The sequence below is a fragment of the Musca vetustissima genome, unplaced genomic scaffold, assembly GCF_032173495.1.
Source record: "Musca vetustissima isolate MV318-11 ecotype Yass unplaced genomic scaffold, APGP_CSIRO_Mvet_v1 utg59597, whole genome shotgun sequence".
NCBI lineage: Eukaryota > Metazoa > Arthropoda > Insecta > Diptera > Muscidae > Musca > Musca vetustissima.
Genome location: NW_026873887.1, coordinates 49,095 through 64,230, shown reverse-complemented (window position 1 = coordinate 64,230; position 15,136 = coordinate 49,095).

Here is a 15,136-nt window from a genome sequence, read left to right as displayed (position 1 = left end):
AGGACTTTCTTCTTGTTTTGTCCTTTTTTTAAATTAGAAATATTCCTCGGAATAATATTTGTTAGTCCACAAAAAAAAATGTGATGTCGTTTATTATTTGGTTTAATTTTTTTCTTTTATATGATCACGTCTTTGATCTTGATGACTTGATCGTCAAAACTAAAATGGAACCTCTCTACAATTTTATTCACTACATTGCCCTTAGCAACAGCCAAAATTGTTTACTTCTTTTCTTTAATTGCCGAAACTTTTTTCTTCTTTTTTTGCATTCCATACCACGTATGCATTGCTCTGCCCAACAACAATAAAGGTTATTGTTGCTCGTATAGAATAGACTCACCGTAAAAGATAGCTTACAATGTAACGTCCTCTTATAACAGTGTTATAAGGAGTGTGGTTTACCACACAATGTGAGTATAACACTTTCGGTGTTCGAACATTATCTGCACTAAGTGAGCAACACTAAATTACTCTTTAACACCGGAGTTATGACAATACTTTTGATGACAAAAAGGCCGAAAAATTTTCTCATTGTAAAGTGTTGGGGAAGTATACCCAATTTACAAAAAAATAACCTTTCATGCAATTTTTTTTTTTGTATAATCTGCCACAAACCTTCTTTGTAGTCTACCTTACCGGTGGACGAAAATAAATACAACAGATTAACAAAATATTTTTCGTGGGACTCGTCCACACCCTGAGATCTGTTAGCTGGGCAATTTTTTTAAAAAGGCTTAAGGTCCTTGCCATGATAAAGTCCAATATATTTTCCATTTAATGTCTCGAGTTCATAACAAGAGGAACCAACCTTTTTCCTAATGCGACATTTAGCGTACGGTGGTAAAAGTTTAGAATTAATTCCCTTTTTGATATCAGACTGCTGAAACGTTTTGCGATACACTTCTTGTCCAACTATATATTGTAGGTTGTTGCAACGAATATTATAACTTTTAGTAGCTTTTTCGTGAGCTATAAGAAGATTATCTTTAATTTTGTCATGCAAGAGCTGAAGTTTGACATCATTTGCAATAAGGTTAAATTGTCCTTCTGTCACACATCCTAATTTTTCCATGCGGGATTCCCCGAATTATTGAAAAAGTAAAAATGTACATAATGTATTGTACACACAATTTAGATTCTATTTGACAATTTTTACATGAACTATTTATTTATTGAAGAAAATTCTGGAATGCTTTTGCTCAAACATCCCTGCCTTAATTAGAGTAACAACCCTACATGGCATGAATTTCTGATATGGCAACATTTTATATAATTCTGGTGTGTGTTCTGAGTTATGTCTATGTATGCGTAATTTCTGTTTTACGGGAAATGCGGGATTCCCCGAATTATTGAAAAAGTAAAAATGTATTCTACACACAATTTAGTTCCTATTTGACAATTATAATTGAAAGATCGTTAGTTTTTGCTGATTTTTAACAATGGCATCATTAATCATCATCATTAATGGCATCATACAGGGAAGTTTATAATAGGTTAACGCGAAATAAAACTCAATCTAAGATAACTGATTTCGTTCAAAAATCTACTGATGTCCCAACACAGTCGGCTAGAAATGATAATGATCAACAAAATCATTCCAGTGATGGCAGTGATATTGCAAACGTTTACGTTTATTATCAGACAGTGACAATAAATAAAATTGTTTAATGTTTAAATTTTTATTATGGTTGTACTTTATGCTATTTAAGTTTTTTGGCAATGAATTTCTGAATTTCTGGTATTATTTTTTTATGAAATCTAAATTTTAATTTATTTTATTATAATTTAGTTTATTTAATAAATTAAAACGAAAATAAATTCTTAAAATAACTACAACAATATTTTTTTTATATTATTTAGTCTAATTTTAACTTCTTTTTTTGAGGTCTAGAACCAATCTATTATTTTTGTACTTGGCCAGTATCTTTTTTTACACGAATTTCTCGGGAACCATTCTATCGTGTAAAAACAGAATTAGGTGTACTTAATATCGTCTCCATACCTCGGGTTGGCAAATACCCGACGTAAATTGCACCTAAATGAACGCTCCTCATACATATTTGAAGCAACAGCGTAATTATCTTCAGATTTGACCTCTATATTTCCTTTACAAATTAAGGTATACTTCGGAAGTGTTACTGTCGTGGATACAGCATAACAAAATGATCCCTTTTTTTGGAGTTCAGCCAGAAAGATGTCTTCATAATTGAGTATGTAAAAAATTATCAGATGATTCCCTTTTTAATAAAGGTTAATTTTCAAGGCAAGTTTATGATTTCAAACTTTTACTGTGAACCGATGGCGACAAAATGGCCGAGACGTTAAATTGTTGAATCCATCAAACCTCCCCAACGCTAACAGAACCATTTATGAGCAAAAGAAAACTTCAATGAAAGTAGCGCAACAGTCAAATAGCCGATAAATAGCAAGCTTGTCTGCAAATAATCCACCGGAAGATGGCGCTGACACATTCTTTTTATCATCGAACATATCATACCATACTTTTTCCTTTAATGGGATGTTGAAAATAAAAATCATGTGAAAAAAAAACAATCCTGGCAAGTACCATTCTACATCACATTTCAGATCTAATATACTTTGTGTTTCATTAACCCTTTCAGTGTTTTTGTCGAATATATTCGACATTTAAAAGTACTCTCTTTCTTTGTGATTTTTCGACTATCCTATGTACCGTTACTATTGATGTTTTTGTTTAAAGATAGACGAAACTGGCCGAGGATTGAAATGACAATTGCAATTTTTTCTAAACTATGTCCCTTTATATAATTTTAAATACAAAATTTTAGATTTTTATTCTGGCAAAAATTTTTTTGACACTGAAAGGGTTAACTAGCTTTTCTAGCTTGACTACTTCTTTATTTCATTAAGGTGTTTTTTGTAATATATATTTATAATATATTAAGTTATATATATTGGTTATTTAGGAACAAAGGACTTTCTTCTTGTTTTGTCCTTTTTTTAAATTAGAAATATTCCTCGGAATAATATTTGTTAGTCCACAAAAAAAAATGTGATGGCGTTTATTATTTGGTTTAATTTTTTTCTTTTATATGATCACGTCTTTGATCTTGATGACTTGATCGTCAAAACTAAAATGGAACCTCTCTACAATTTTATTCACTACATTGCCCTTAGCAACAGCCAAAATTGTTTACTTCTTTTCTTTAATTGCCGAAACTTTTTTCTTCTTTTTTTTGCATTCCATACCACGTATGCATTGCTCTGCCCAACAACAATAAAGGTTATTGTTGCTCGTATAGAATAGACTCACCGTAAAAGATAGCTTACAATGTAACGTCCTCTTATAACAGTGTTATAAGGAGTGTGGTTTACCACACAATGTGAGTATAACACTTTCGGTGTTCGAACATTATCTGCACTAAGTGAGCAACACTAAATTACTCTTTAACACCGGAGTTATGACAATACTTTTGATGACAAAAAGGCCGAAAAATTTTCTCATTGTAAAGTGTTGGGGAAGTATACCCAATTTACAAAAAAATAACCTTTCATGCAATTTTTTTTTGTATAATCTGCCACAAACCTTCTTTGTAGTCTACCTTACCGGTGGACGAAAATAAATACAACAGATTAACAAAATATTTTTCGTGGGACTCGTCCACACCCTGAGATCTGTTAGCTGGGCAATTTTTTTAAAAAGGCTTTTTTTTGGAGTTCAGCCAGAAAGATGTCTTCATAATTGAGTATGTAAAAAATTATCAGATGATTCCCTTTTTAATAAAGGTTAATTTTTAAGGCAAGTTTATGATTTCAAACTTTTACTGTGAACCGATGGCGACAAAATGGCCGAGACGTTAAATTGTTGAATCCATCAAACCTCCCCAACGCTAACAGAACCATTTATGAGCAAAAGAAAACTTCAATGAAAGTAGCGCAACAGTCAAATAGCCGATAAATAGCAAGCTTGTCTGCAAATAATCCACCGGAAGATGGCGCTGACACATTCTTTTTATCATCGAACATATCATACCATACTTTTTCCTTTAATGGGATGTTGTAAAATAAAAATCATGTGAAGAAAAAAAAACAATCCTGGCAAGTACCATTCTACATCACATTTCAGATCTTATATACTTTGTGTTTCATTAACCCTTTCAGTGTTTTTGTCGAATATATTCGACATTTAAAAGTACTCCCTTTCTTTGTGATTTTTCGGCTATCCTATGTACCGTTACTATTGATGTTTTTGTTTAAAGATAGACGAAACTGGCCGAGGATTGAAATGACAATTGCAATTTTTTCTAAACTATGTCCCTTTATATAATTTTAAATACAAAATTTTAAATTTTTATTCTGGCAAAAATTTTTTTGACACTGAAAGGGTTAACTAGCTTTTCTAGCTTGACTACTTCTTTATTTCATTAAGGTGTTTTTTGTAATATATATTTATAATATATTAAGTTATATATATTGGTTATTTAGGAACAAAGGACTTTCTTCTTGTTTTGTCCTTTTTTTAAATTAGAAATGTTCCTCGGAATAATATTTGTTAGTCCACAAAAAAAAAAAAAAAAAAATGTGATGGCGTTTATTATTTGGTTTAATTTTTTTCTTTTATATGATCACGTCTTTGATCTTGATGACTTGATCGTCAAAACTAAAATGGAACCTCTCTACAATTTTATTCACTACATTGCCCTTAGCAACAGCCAAAATTGTTTGCTTCTTTTCTTTAATTGCCGAAACTTTTTTCTTCTTTTTTTTGCATTCCATACCACGTATGCATTGCTCTGCCCAACAACAATAAAGGTTATTGTTGCTCGTATAGAATAGACTCACCGTAAAAGATAGCTTACAATGTAACGTCCTCTTATAACAGTGTGATAAGGAGTGTGGTTTCCCACACAATGTGAGTATAACACTTTCGGTGTTTGAACATTATCTGCACAAAGTGAGCAACACTAAATTACTCTTTAACACCGGAGTTATGACAATACTTTTGATGACAAAAAGGCCGAAAAATTTTCTCATTGTAAAGTGTTGGGGAAGTATACCCAATTTACAAAAAAATAACCTTTCATGCAATTTTTTTTGTATAATCTGCCACAAACCTTCTTTGTAGTCTACCTTACCGGTGGACGAAAATAAATACAACAGATTAACAAAATATTTTTCGTGGGACTCGTCCACACCCTGAGATCTGTTAGCTGGGCAATTTTTTTAAAAAGGCTTAAGGTCCTTGCCATGATAAAGTCCAATATATTTTCCATTTAATGTCTCGAGTTCATAACAAGAGGAACCAACCTTTTTCCTAATGCGACATTTAGCGTACGGTGGTAAAAGTTTAGAATTAATTCCCTTTTTGAAATCAGACTGCTGAAACGTTTTGCGATACACTTCTTGTCCCACTATATATTGTAGGTTGTTGCAACGAATATTATAACTTTTAGTAGCTTTTTCGTGAGCTATAAGAAGATTATCTTTAATTTTGTCATGCAAGAGCTGAAGTTTGACATCATTTGCAATAAGGTTAAATTGTCCTTCTGTCACACATCCTAATTTTTCCATGCGGGATTCCCCGAATTATTGAAAAAGTAAAAATGTACATAATGTATTGTACACACAATTTAGTTTCTATTTGACGATTATAATTGAAAGATCGTTAGTTTTTGCTGATTTTTAACAATGGCATCATTAATCATCATCATTAATGGCATCTTACAGGGAAGTTTATAATGGGTTAACGCGAAATAAAACTCAATCTAAGATAACTGATTTCGTTCAAAAATCTACTGATGTCCCAACACAGTCGGCTAGAAATGATAATGATCAACAAAATCATTCCAGTGATGGCAGTGATATTGCATCCGTTTACGTTTATTATCAGACAGTGACAATAAATAAAATTGTTTAATGTTTAAATTTTTCTTATGGTTGTACTTTATGCTATTTAAGTTTTTTTGGCAATGAATTTCTGGTATTATTTTTTTATGAAATCTAAATTTTAATTTATTTTATTATAATTTAGTTTATTTAAAAACGAAATAAATTCTTAAAATAACTACAACAATATTTTTTTATATTATTTAGTCTAATTTAAACGTATTTTTTGAGGTCTAGAACCAATCTATTATTTTTGTACTTGGCCAGTATCTTTTTTACACGATTTTTTTTACACGAATTTCTCGGGAACCATTCTATCGTGTAAAAACAGAATTAGGTGTACTTAATATCGTCTCCATACCTCGGGTTGGCAAATACCCGACGTAAATTGCAACTAAATGAACGCTCCTCATACATATTTGAAGCAACAGCGTAATTATCTTCAGATTTGACCTCTATATTTCCTTTACAAATTAAGGTATACTTCGGAAGTGTTACTGTCGTAGATACAGCATAACAAAATGATCCCTTTTTTTTGGAGTTCAGCCAGAAAGATGTCTTCATAATTGAGTATGTAAAAAATTATCAGATGATTCCCTTTTTAATAAAGGTTAATTTTCAGGGCAAGTTTATGATTTCAAACTTTTACTGTGAACCGATGGCGACAAAATGGCCGAGACGTTAAATTGTTGAATCCATCAAACCTCCCCAACGCTAACAGAACCATTTATGAGCAAAATAAAACTTCAATGAAAGTAGCGTAACAGTCAAATAGTCGATAAATAGCAAGCTTGTCTGCAAATAATCCACCGGAAGATGGCGCTGACACATTCTTTTTATCATCCAACATATCATACCATACTTTTTCCTTTAATGGGATGTTGTAAAATAAAAATCACGTGAAGAAAAAAAAAACAATCCTGGCAAGTACCATTCTACATCACATTTCAGATCTAATATACTTTGTGTTTCATTAACCCTTTCAGTGTTTTTGTCGAATATATTCGACATTTAAAAGTGCTCTCTTTCTTTGTGATTTTTCGGCTATCCTATGTACCGTTACTATTGATGTTTTTGTTTAAAGATAGACGAAACTGGTCGAGGATTGAAAGGACAATTGCAATTTTTTCTAAACTATGTCCCTTTATATAATTTTAAATACAAAATTTTAGATTTTTATTCTGGCAAAAATTTTTTTGACACTGAAAGGGTTAACTAGCTTTTCTAGCTTGATTACTTCTTTATTTCATTAAGGTGTCTTAATATGTGGATTCTGATTTCAATGTTTTGTGATGATTTATGTCCAAGTATGAAAATTAAACATTTGAATTCATTGAAGATTAACACAACTGGCGTATTTTTTGAAATCTTCATTTTCCATTTTTATTATTTGAAGACATTTATATCTTAAGCTTACTTAAGTTTCTGTTCTGCCAAATAGTTTTGTAAGATGTGTGATTGTGTCTGCCAAAAAAGTTTTTGAGGTTGTTTTGGAAGCATAAATTTCTTGAAGCGTTCATGAATGTGATGGACATTTTCCTCCACAAAATTCCTATTTTATCTTCATCTTCCAGCGTACTTGCTTCTCTTCGAAGACGAAGATTGTACCATGAATCAAATAATAAACCACTGAGAGGCTCATAGTGAAAATCCATCATGGAATTAGCTGAAGGTTCTGAGGTGGGCTTTTGCCATTGATTTATCGGGAACTGATGATAAAACCAGGGTGCGCAAAAATTTGCTCGCGAATGATTCAAAATAGATTCTTTTGTGCTCATTTTAAGGATGAATTTATGGCGATAAACTCTTTACCAAACGAACATTCGCCAAAGAATGATCGCACAAACATAACAAAAGAACGAGAGCACACAACAACGTTCGTTTGGTGGTTGAAATTATTTCTGACATTCTGTCACGAATGAAAACAAACATTCTCGAATTCTCGCGAATGCTCAAAACGGCAACAACAATAACAACAAACGTTCGTGAACTCAATAGTTGTTGGACATGTGTTTTGTTATTCCACACACTTTCTGCTACACACAATTTCATTCGTTGTTTGTGTGTGTTTTTATGATTTTTTTGTTTGTTGTGTAACAGTCTGATCAGCATAAGCTTCCTTTATATTCTACTATTATGGTTTGGAGCACTTGGACGGTATTAAAAAGGCTGAGCTCGCCGGATTTGGAGAGGTTCTTTACCAAACTCATAATTACTAAACTGTACGAAGAAAAGAACAAAATTAACCATTCCAATATTTTTTTGTATTATATATGCATGTCTAGGTCATAAAGTGGACATTTTATTAGCGACTGATGTTTTTCGCTTGGACACCTTTAAATAAATCCCACCCAAAATAACTAAACCAAAAGTAACCCGTGTCCATTTTTTTTTGGATTACTGCCTGAACTTTGTCTTGTCTATTCCATGTTTAATGGTTTACAATCCATTTATTAAATAAATTCATTTGTGTTTTAATTCGAATACTCTTAAGAGTGTCTTATAATAATTCATGATCCTTAATAATTTAGTATAATTTCTATAATATTTAACAGTTCACAAATGGATAGTTAGGCGATATAAGTTGCATGTATTAGGTTTACTTACAGTTATGATGAATTTAGGTTATGTTCAATTACTCAAAATTTGAGGTTACCTTCGATGTGGCCGATGGACTGAGCTCAATACACAGGGTTTCGAAGTTCTTCTGAAATGTTTTTAAATAATAATATTTAATAAAAAAAATCGTAAATTCTTTGCAATATTTATAACCCTCGGTGTCAACCGTGCAATGTTGCGAATTTACGTGTATAAACTCACACATGCAATTTACATTAAAATTTTTTTAAATTAAAATATCAATTAATCCAAAATTTACGTTAATTTTTTTTTAATTGAGTTGAAAATCATAAATTAGATTCTTTGAATTATGTTATTTGTAGTTAGAGTTTAAAGTGCACAAACACAAAGCAAATATAGTAAAAATAAAGTTGATAATACACCTAATTCTGTTTTTACACGAATTATTTTTACACGAATTTGAAATAACACGAGTAAATACGAAAAAATATTTTTATTTTTACACGACATAATTTGAAATAACACGAATACAAAAAAAAAAAAACTTTTTTTACATGAACTATTTATTTATTGAAGAAAATTCTGGAATGCTTTTGCTCAAACATCCCTGCCTTAATTAGAGTAACAACCCTGCATGGCATGAATTTCTGATATGGCAACATTTTATATAATTCTGGTGTGTGTTCTAAGTTATGTCTATGTATGCGTAATTTCTGTTTTACGGGAAATGCGGGATTCCCCGAATTATTGAAAAAGTAAAAATGTACATAATGTATTCTACACACAATTTAGTTCCTATTTGACAATTATAATTGAAAGATCGTTAGTTTTTGCTGATTTTTAACAATGGCATCATTAATCATCATCATTAATGGCATCTTACAGGGAAGTTTATAATGGGTTAACGCGAAATAAAACTCAATCTAAGATAACTGATTTCGTTCAAAAATCTACTGATGTCCCAACACAGTCGGCTAGAAATGATAATGATCAACAAAATCATTCCAGTGATGGCAGTGATATTGCATCCGTTTACGTTTATTATCAGACAGTGACAATAAATAAAATTGTTTAATGTTTAAATTTTTCTTATGGTTGTACTTTATGCTATTTAAGTTTTTTGGCAATGAATTTCTGAATTTCTGGTATTATTTTTTTATGAAATCTAAATTTTAATTTATTTTATTATAATTTAGTTTATTTAATAAATTAAAACGAAAATAGATTCTTAAAATAACTACAACAATATTTTTTTATATTATTTAGTCTAATTTTTACTTCTTTTTTGAGGTCTAGAACCAATCTATTATTTTTGTACTTGGCCAGTATCTTTTTTTACACGAATTTCTCGGGAACCATTCTATCGTGTAAAAACAGAATTAGGTGTACTTAATATCGTCTCCATGCCTCTGGTTGGCAAATACCCGACGTAAATTGCACCTAAATGAACGCTCCTCATACATATTTGAAGCAACAGCGTAATTATCTTCAGATTTGACCTCTATATTTTCTTTACAAATTAAGGTATACTTCGGAAGTGTTACTGTCGTGGATACAGCATAACAAAATGATCCCTTTTTTTGGAGTTCAGCCAGAAAGATGTCTTCATAATTTAGTATGTACAAAATTATCAGATGATTCCCTTTTTAATAAAGGTTAATTTTCAAGGCAAGTTTATGATTTCAAACTTTTAGTGTGAACCGATGGCGACAAAATGGCCGAGATGTTAAATTGTTGAATCCATCAAACCTCCCCAACGCTAACAGAACCATTTATGAGCAAAAGAAAACTTCAATGAACGTAGCTCAACAGTCAAATAGCCGATAAATAGCAAGCTTGTCTGCAAATAATCCACCGGAAGATGGCGCTGACACATTCTTTTTATCATCCAACATATCATACCATACTTTTCCTTTAATGGGATGTTGTAAATTAAAAATCATGTGAAGAAAAAAAAACAATCCTGGCAAGTACCATTCTACATCACATTTTAGATTTAATATACTTTGTGTTTCATTTACCCTTTCAGTGTTTTTGTCGAATATATTCGACATTTAAAAGTACTCTCTTTCTTTGTGATTTTTCGACTATCCTATGTACCGTTACTATTGATGTTTTTGTTTAAAGATAGACGAGGATTGAAATGACAATTGCAATTTTTTCTAAACTATGTCCCTTCATATAATTTTAAATACAAAATTTTAGATTTTTATTCTGGCAAAAATTTTTTTGACACTGAAAGGGTTAACTAGCTTTTCTAGCTTGACTACTTCTTTATTTCATTAAGGTGTTTTTTGTAATATATATTTATAATATATTAAGTTATATATATTCGTTATTTAGGAACAAAGGACTTTCTTCTTGTTTTGTCCTTTTTTTAAAATTAGAAATGTTCCTCGGAATACTATTTGGTAGTCCACAAAAAAAAAATGTGATGGCGTTTATTATTTGGTTTAATTTTTTTCTTTTATATGATCACGTCTTTGATCTTGATGACTGGATCGTCAAAACTAAAATGGAACCTCTCTACAATTTTATTCACTACATTGCCCTTAGCAACAGCCAAAATTGTTTACTTCTTTTCTTTAATTGCCGAAACTTTTTTCTTCTTTTTTTTGCATTCCATACTCACCGTAAAAGATAGCTTACAATGTAACGTCCTCTTATAACAGTGTGATAAGGGGTGTGGTTTACCATACAATGTGAGTATAACACTTTCGGTGTTCGAACATTATCTGCACTAAGTGAGCAACACTAAATTACTCTTTAACACCGGAGTTATGACAATACTTTTGATGACAAAAAGGCCGAAAAATTTTCTCATTGTAAAGTGTTGGGGAAGTATACCCAATTTACAAAAAATAACCTTTCATGCAATTTTTTTGTATAATCTGCCACAAACCTTCTTTGTAGTCTACCTTACCGGTGGACGAAAATAAATACAACAGATTAACAAAATATTTTTCGTGGGACTCGTCCACACCCTGAGATCTGTTAGCTGGGCAATTTTTTTAAAAAGGCTTAAGGTCCTTGCCATGATAAAGTCCAATATATTTTCCATTTAATGTCTCGAGTTCATAACAAGAGGAACCAACCTTTTTCCTAATGCGACATTTAGCGTACGGTGGTAAAAGTTTAGAATTAATTCCCTTTTTGAAATCAGACTGCTGAAACGTTTTGCGATACACTTCTTGTCCCACTATATATTGTATATTGCTTTTTCGTGAGCTATATGAAGATTATCTTTAATTTTGTCATGCAAGAGCTGAAGTTTGACATCATTTTCAATAAGGTTAAATTGTCCTTCTGTCACACATCCTAATTTTTCCATGACGGCATAAGATGATCCATGTAAAATCATATTGCATCCGAAAACTCCAAAGTAGGGTGAGCATTTGATTGCTTCATGAAAATCACTTCGTAGAATACTGGCTATTTTAGAAACATGTACATCCCACTGGTCCTGTTTTTCTTTTAATAAAATTCTCAATTTTATTATAAATTCTCTATTAGTTCTCTCTGAAGCATTAGATTGAGGACTATATAAAGCAGTCTTAATATGTTGAACTCCATAGGCTTTAAGGAATTCAACCATTTGTACCGAAACAAATTGACTACTATTGTCGGAATGTATGTACTGTGGTACCCTAAATTGGTGGAATATGTTATTTTCCAAGAATTTTATGATAACCGAACTGTTGGCCTTTTTAAAGGTTTTAAAATATATATTTCGTTAAATGGTCAACGGCTACAAATACCATAGAGTTTCCCATCTTTGTCCTAGGGTAAGGTCCGGATTTGTTTGCCCATGGGTGGTCTTAAAATACGGTTTGCAGGTTTAACTGATTTACAAGTTTCGCAGATTGAAACGAAGTTTTTCACATCTTTTGCCATATTTGGCCAGAAATATTTATCTCTTATGCGGTTCAAAGTTGTACTAAATCCTCTATGACAGGATACAACATCATGTGTGTTTTCTAACCAGATCATCTCTTAATTCAACAGGTAGCCATAATTTCCACAAGCAATCTTCTTCATCGAATATACCTTTTCTAAACTGAACTCGCTGATAAATATAACCGTCCGAAACAATAGTGTCTGGGAATTTTTCAGGCTCTGATTCAAAGACAGATATGAGGTCTAAATATTCTTTTGATTTAAAGGCTTCTGAACATAAATCGATTTCTATATTTGTTGAATCGGCTGATCTATTTATCTCGTCGACGTCTAATCTAGATAAGGGATCCGGTACAGTATTCATGGATCCTTTTCGGTACTCTATCTCAAAATCAAATCTTTATAGTGACAAACTCCACCTACCTAATCTTCCCGATAGGTCCTATTGTGACATGAGCCAGCGCAAGCTATGATGATCTGTAGTAATTTTAAATGGTAGGCCTTCTACATACGGGCGGAATCGTTTTAAGCATACAATAGCTGCTTTGCATTCTAATTCAGTAACCGTATAATTCTTCTGACTCTTGTTCAACTTTTGAAACACGTATGCGATTGGGTGTTCTTTATCGTCGTCTCCAATTTGTGTCAATACTCTTTCTACAGCTACTCTGGAAGCATCGCACTGTATCGTAAACAATTTTTTGAATTTTGGTTGAACTAACACCGGGGCTGTCGTTAATGCATATTTTAGTTTTTCAAAGGCGAGTTTTGCTTACTCGGTCAATGTAAATTGCTTAGTCATTTAAAGACAATCTGTTAAAGGAGCCGCTAAGTGAGCATAATTTGCAATAAATTGTCGGTACCAACCAGTCATTCCGATATACCTTCTTATCTGGCGTGGAGATTTAGGAATTGGAAATTTGGCAACAGCCTCCACTTTATTTGGATCTGTACGTGGACAACCTTCACCAACAATATACCCCAGGTATTTTATTTCTTTTTGGCAAAAACGACTTTTCTCAACGTTAATCGTTAACCCAGCATCGGACAAACATTTTGCGACCTCCTCCAATGTATGAATGTGACTTTTGAAATCTGAAGTACACACCAGCAAATCATCCAAATATATAAAAACATTTTCTCTGAGTCGACTTGGGATAACTTTATCCATTAGTCGACTTATTCTTTGAGCCGCATTGCAGAGTCCGAATGGCATTACTGTAAAATGATGCCGTCCAGGCACTGCAAAGGCTGCTTTCTCTTTGGATACATCATCTAAAGGTATTTGCCAATATGCATCTTTTAGGTCAATACCTGATATATAATATGTATCCTGTAGTCGACTCAATAGTCCATTAATATGTGGGAGGGGGTACGCATCTTTCTTCGTTAGAGAATTCAATTTTCTTGAGTCGAGACAAAGTCTTATTTTACCAGGCTTCCTGGCCAAAACTATAGGGCTACAGTACGGACTGTTGCTCTCCTCTATAACTCCTAATGACAGCATGCGATCAAGTTCTTTGTAAGCTTCTTCTTGTCGTGGTGGAGAAAGTGGATAATGTTTTATTTTAAAAGGCTCTGATTCTCCGGTATTTATACAGTGAACTTCTAAGGAAGTTCGACCCAACCCAAGTTTTTTAAAAGAAGGATATTTGTCAACAACGCTTTTTAATTCATATAGTTGCAAATCAGTCAAGGTATGCATGTTTTCATTGGACACTATAAAAGCTTCACTATCTAAAGAAATTTCAGATATAAATATATCGGGAGCTATGTTAAAAAGTTTCCAAAAATTAACACCAAGGTAGACTGACTGACGTAGTGTAGGAGATAAGTAAAAGACTATATTTCTTGTAGTATTTTTAAAAGTGACAGGAATTTCAACAAAGCCTACAACCTGTTGCGAACCTCCATCAGCCGTTTTCAGAGAACTTGTTAGTGGAGTACATTTAAGTTTTAACCTTGATAAAATGTCGTGACAATCATTTCCCAATACGCTTATAGAGGCCCCTGAATCTAGCAATCCATAAAGCTCATGCGTGCCAAGAAATATTTTGGCATACGGTCTTGAATCTTCCATATCGTAATGTAATGACAATTGAGAATTTATCTGGTTTGGTATAGTTTTGCTATTTAGAGACGGTTTCGTTGGGTCCAGATGGTAATCGGTTTCGGAGGTTTTTGTTATTTTTATGTTTGTATCTTTAGAGGGATGGTCAATGGGGAACGAATTACCCTCAATCACTCGTTCACCCTTTTGTTTTCCTGGTGTCTCTTGGGACACTGAAGAGTTATTACACTTTTTTCCCCACATCGATAACAGAAAACATTTCTTACGCTAGATGGACAATCATAAAAAGAATGACCGATCTGATCACAATTCCAGCATTTAAAACGAGACGTGTCTATATCGTTTTTTCCATGATTTGAATTTTTATGTAATTTAAACGCTTCCACCTCATAGTCATTATCAATATTTTCTGATTCATCACCCTTTTCCAATTCCGATACAAATCTACGATTTCTATGCTGGTATTGTCGTAATACCTATCTCTCTGCTTTCCTCCCTGCATCTCTCAGACTGTCTAAATCAAGGGAATCGTCCATAAAGAGCAAGGCTCCTATCGACTCTTTCACATTATTTTTAATGAGATATATCATTTTAATATCACTCATAGGTTGAGATAATCGAGAATTCATTGCATTTACTTCAGTGAAAAAATCGTCAAATGTCTCTTTGGGTAATTGCCTCTTCTCAATGATTCTGACTATTTTATCACATTCATTTTCAATT